This window comes from Teleopsis dalmanni, chromosome X (genome assembly GCF_002237135.1).
Source record: "Teleopsis dalmanni isolate 2A chromosome X, ASM223713v2, whole genome shotgun sequence".
In the NCBI taxonomy this organism is placed as follows: domain Eukaryota; kingdom Metazoa; phylum Arthropoda; class Insecta; order Diptera; family Diopsidae; genus Teleopsis; species Teleopsis dalmanni.
Genome location: NC_051848.1, coordinates 57,849,972 through 57,856,329, shown reverse-complemented (window position 1 = coordinate 57,856,329; position 6,358 = coordinate 57,849,972).

The window sequence follows — 6,358 nt, the reverse complement described above, 5'->3', positions numbered from 1 at the left end:
GATCCAATCAGTATTACATGTTTTATTTACTTAAGAATCGTTTAGGTTTGAATCCTATTCTCGTCGCCAATTATATGGTGTCTTGACGAAAATGGTATGCACGATCATGAGTTATATTACCGCCTAACTTTATTGAGAACTAAAATATTTAAGCACTGAATTGTGTGTACATTCTAACTTTTTTCTTGTAATTCATACTTCATCACAAAATATCAATATAACTTCTACATTAATGATTAAGTACGATAAGTACCTTAACCTAGCTGTTTATATATCCATCAAAGATTGATTCTCGTTTGCGTCTCGTCTGGATGCTTCTATCAAAGAGGTCTCGAACTTCACTTAATTCATTCTAATTGAGGCATTAGTTATAATATATCACATACTGAACTGTGACAAAATTCTTACAATACAGTCTAGTAACTGCTTTGAAAGGGTACTCTTCACAATTTAGCTGGTGTTCACTTGATCCTATAGAAGTATGTTTCTCCAACGCATGTTTATCAAAAATTGGGTAAATTGAGTATTATTGCTTGAGCTGCGTATTGTCTAGTTTTTTTTATAGAAGATTTTATTCGAAAAGTTTTGCACATAAACAATTTTATACTGCTTACAGAGTCACATAGTTTCACTATGAATATTCCTTCGCCGATTGCTTCGAAACCTATTGTAGAATTTTTCACATTATTATAATAACAGTTATAAGTATGATTATACTATGATTATAATTTTTATGATTACACCACAAAATATAAACGTAAAATATAAAATATAAAAGGCCTAATTAATCGCCTAAATTTCCATATTCGGATCCAACTAGTTAATCGTTGTAGAACTTTCAGATAATATTCTGCGTTCACCGTTTAATATTCTGGAATAAATTTAAAAATATATTTAGTCTATAGATAAAGATTCTATAGATTATGTTTTCTGGTATTCCAGTTTATATTTCGATAAGTCCCACAGATACATAATTTATCGCGATCGCTTCAAATAATTGTTTTTATTTTCTGGATCAGCGCTGTTCAGACCATGTGCGGTCGCGGGCCAATACAAATCACTGTACAGATTGGAAGGCCACAGAAGCAAATAAATGCATTCATAGTTGTTATTATAAATAAATTATAATATTATAAATACGGTTATTATGCTAAATTTAATTTTGTTAATTTATCAATTTAAATTCATTTTTTGAGATTAAAAAATATTGCGGGCCACACAAACATTAGTCGCGCCCCGTACTTTGGAGAGCCTTGTTCTAGATGTTTAATTTATGGCGAGTCATTTTCGATGGCTGAGCATAAACTTTGTTTTGAAGGTACTTATATATTTTACAAAATCGGTCAAGTCAATGGAGAGAATATGCGAGGGATATGCATATTCCTTTATATCACTTCGTGTGATTCTATGGCATTTTCACCCAATTTAAAAGATAATTTTATAATTTATCTTAGTTCCATGTCCCATTGTTTTTTTTGTTTGATCGACAAAATTCCCAAAAAAGAACATTACAAAGTTATGTTGAAAGTACATTACATATATATGCATAAGACACATTAAGTCACGGCGAAATGTCAAGCGAATTTAGTCAAATTTCGGTAGTAAGAAGATGTTCAACTTCATCATTCACTTATAGATATCGTTGGAACTGTCACTTCAAAGGCGGTGTTCAGGCATATTTTTATAAATTTCAATCACTTTTTTCTTATGCTCTATTAAACTAAACTGACTTGCAATAGAATATAGCGCTCCTATGAAATATTAACAACAAGCAAAAAAAATTGATGGTATGCTTTCTACTAGATACGTTTTGTGCTTTTGATATCGTGTAGCATGTAAACTAGTAATATTTGTATGGACAAATACAATAACTTTTTTATGCACCTACGTTTTATGTAGGTCCGCACATTCATACCTAGACGTATACGATATTACATGTACTAGCCGTTATACCATGTAGTAAATGCTTTCTTAATTTTATTGCTTCTTGGCAGTTTGTGTACTCAAATGGTATTGTGTCTGTAACTTAAGTTCTCGCACTTGAGATACTTTCTCACTGCTAGATTTTTCCGCTTCTCGTTGGTATTGCTGAAAGGAACGCTGCGTGGCGTTAATGGTAACTTTCAATTAAATTATTGGCGATTATTTTTGTGAATCCAAATTGATAAGAATTTTATGTAAAATTGCATGAGTATGTGCCATATTGTTCAGGTGTTAATTATTTGTAATACCTATAAAAATGGGAGTTCATATGACGGTGAGAAAATAACTTAATCTTACTTTAGTAGTAAAATCTTCAAAATAAAAAAAAATTTCAACATATATTTAAGAGAGAAGTTCCTAAAAATTTCGATTAAATATATTATTGCTGCTTTCATATAATATAAAAAGGGTTTATATGAAGTGATTGGAATCGTATATAACACATACGTCCTTTACCAGCATTGCAACATTAATTGAAACTGGAGAATATCTCTCGATTTCATCTATCGAATCTGCCAGGATTCAGCATCAAATGCCTCTTTGATCTAGAAGTTAGATAGATTAAAACCGCTAACGAAATTTTGAAACTACTTTTGATTATTCACTCCTTGTAAAGCAGAAAGAATACAGTTAGAAGTAATATGACTAAGCGGAGCTCTTAACAACTACTACATCACATCAATAGGACAGTAATAGTTAATAGAACAAAATAAGGATATATGTTATAACAGTTAAAATGTTTAATAGTTAATATAAAATTAATATATATAAATTGGTAATAGTATTTGTACTAGTTTTCTTCAAACTAAAAGCTGGATGAAGCAAACAAGAATCATAAATGAGCTTTCGTCTTACACAATTTACACACACTTCCTTTAATTCAAAGAATTTCGAAGGATCGTTAAAAGTATCTTTAAGTATCTTTTCTGTGGAGAATCCCTGCATATATTTACAACGGAAAGGATACATAGATATTAAACAGCATACCATGACAACATATCTTAACATAGATTTTGTATTTAGCAACATTCGTATTTGAATAAAGTTTGAAGTGTGAAATTATTCTAACTTTTATATTCTCTATCCCAAACTCTATGGTTATATCATAAGTACTACTATAGAAAATGAAATAATGAAGTCCGTTCAGGAGAGTGTGATTTTTCTCCTCTCTTTTAATTGTGCGTTAGAAATAACGCTCAATGAAATAAATGCCAAAACCATGCTCTTAGCAGTATACGTAGGATACTGCAAATGATACTCACCCACCTTGAGTGACTTCAAGACTAGTGTGAGAATGCGTTCAACTCAAAGATCTCACTGAAACAAACAAGGTGCACTTAATATGAATTTAGGAGCACAACGGATTTGAGGGAAACGACAAACCCGATGAACTAGCCAGAAAAGGGGCAACCTTATATTATATTGGGCCAAAACTATTCTGCAGAACTTCATAAAGCTTTTTTAAACTTAAAATTAATGAGTGGCTGGAAAGAGCAACTCAGACTAATTGGGATGATGTAGTTGCCTGTAGACTAACTAAAAATTTCATGCCAAATGGCTCAAAAGACAGAACTAGGGAGCTTCTACTGCTGAACAAAAAAGGCATCCGACTTGTCATAGGATTTCTTACTGAACTTCGCAGAGTCAAAAAGCATCTATCGAACGTAGGTACTACAAGAGATGATAGTTGGAGTCTTTGTCACGGAAAGAGGAAACAGCAGTCCACTTCCTGTGTCACTGTGATAGTCCTGCCCGACATAAACTTCGGTACTTGTCAACTGCTTTTTCACATATAACGGAATTAGGCCACATTTCTTCAAAGGACATAATGTCATTTTTAACGGCTGCTCGCCGTTAATCCTCATCGGATGCAGTGATGTGGTAAGTAGTTCACAACCCTTTCAAAATTTATCTATCTACCTACCATTTCATCCAATCAATTAACTTTTTTATGTTTTGGTGTTAAATTTAAATATTATAAATATAAATATTATATGTTTGTATTAAAATAAAAACTATTTTGAATTCATAAAAATAAAAAAATTTTTTTTTTAATTACCTTGTGTGCTGCTTAAAAAAAGTTTGACTTATTGTTACTGTCAGCGAAATTGTTACTGTTCATTAAATTACAAATAATAATGATGATTCCATTAATGATGATAATAAACTTCAACTATTTCAGACCATAATAAATAATAGTGATGTCTCGTATCTGAATGTTAGCTTGAATGTTGTTATGATAAGAAACTTTATAACAAAGAACAAAAATTAATGAATTGAGTATAAAAATAAATCTTAATTAAGGAGATAAATAGGTAATTAAATTTCTTTATGTTCATAATTCAAAAGTTTTGCAAAATTAATTAACTAAGTACGATTGGCCCACACTTTAAACTGATTACACGCCACTTGGTCTTGTAAGCCGCAACTACACAACACAACAAAGCCACAATAACAACAACATCAACAACAACAAGAACAACAACAATAAGAACAACTAAAACTATTACATTTTAGAAGTATCTAAACTATAAAATTATTTTCTACTCTTTTGTTGTGTTCGCCTTACAACGCTCTTAATAAATACAGCTAATGTTATTTTGACATACACTGAGATACCTCACCGTTTACCGTTTACCTCCGTTTACCGTTTCTCTCAACCGCAACTAATCATAGTGCCAACTTGTGCACCAAAGCATTACCTTTACGGGCGACCTACCCAAAACTAATATAAACTTTTTAATAAAAAACAACAAAAAAAAAAAACCAGGAAACGCTAAATGCTGCAAATTAACTTCTTGCCAGCATTGATTTTTCTGTTGCCTTTTTCTTATTTAGTCCTCCTGCTCTACATTAATTCATTTGGTATAATAATTACAGTTAAGAGTGGTCCTTATGTTCCTTCAAGTTTTCCCGTGAAGATTCTAAGTTTACCCTTCAACATTTAAGCTGCTTTACTAAATATGTTATTCAAGATTTCTAAACAAATGACTTTAGAGGTCAGATAGTAGATATTTCAAGTTGCTATATGAGAATGTACACCTGCTACACAATAGCATTGATGGTAATATGGACTCGTAAACTAAAAAAAGTAAAAATAGAAGAAAAGGAGAACCGTACAATCTTCTCATCATTTTTATTTTAAATTGTTTTGAAAGTGAAATGGCTCTGACTAATTAGGAAATATTATCTTCACAAAATACTATACTTTCACTTATGATTTTTCACCTTACCGTGTGATTATGACAACGATTTTTCAGCTCGATCTTTCGTTGAAGATCAAACGAAAAACTGTTTGTGAGGTTTTTGGTATTGTGGAACAAAAGTCTTTTCAAAAAAGTTTTATAATATCTAATTCGTGGTAGAAAGCTATTTTGTCTTATTTCTTTCGTGGTGAAATCAATAACAGCTGTTAATCGCTATTACATGCAATCGAATTTTACAGGGCATTTCTGACAAAGATTGTTAAAAGTCTTACCTTTGTAAGAGAGACCGTAAGACTGTTTATGAGATTTTAGTTATTCGGGTGGAAAAATCTTTCCAAAAAAAAATGTTATCATTTATATTTCGTGGTAGAAAACTGTCTTCCTCTATTTTATTCATGTTGAAAACAGCTGTTAATCGCTGTCGCATGCATGCAAATGTGGTGGAAATCTTCAAGATATATAGTATATTTATACTATATCATTTTTTATATATAAATATTTATTTACTGAATTCAACTTATTAAGCACAGCAGTGGCAAAAAGTTTTAAAATTATAGCTTAAATTTATGAAAATAAATAAGTAAATTAATATTAAATAGTAATTAATTAAAATTAAAAATGTATAATAAACATATACGATATATACATATATAAATAATATATGTATTTTCACATTTTTATAAAGACCAGATCAATATTTTAACGTTTGAAATGAAACAATAATAATTAAATTAATTTAAATTAGAAATAATAGTTCCATTTTTACGAATTTCAATTAACTATGTAATTTGTTAATAATTTATATTTTAGTTTATATGTATTTTATTTTTTATAATAAAAGGTTTTATACACGAGAAACACAGAAAAAATATCAGCTGTTAATCGTGATCAGCTGTTCATTTGGTCTTCAGAAAAAAATATCAGCTGTTCATTTGGTATTCGGAAAAGAACTTTCTGTCTTTCATTTTTCAACATATATTTTACCGTCTGGAATTGATTGAAAAACCCTATATTGACCTCTCCAAAGAAGTGATATTACAAATGTTTTTTTTTTTTTGTTTTTTCTGCAATAAATTTCAAGAAATATTTGAAATCCCACTCTATTTGTGTAAGAAGAAAGAATATTTTTGGAAAAATATCTGCCAAAAAATGTTTTCTCTATTTATTTG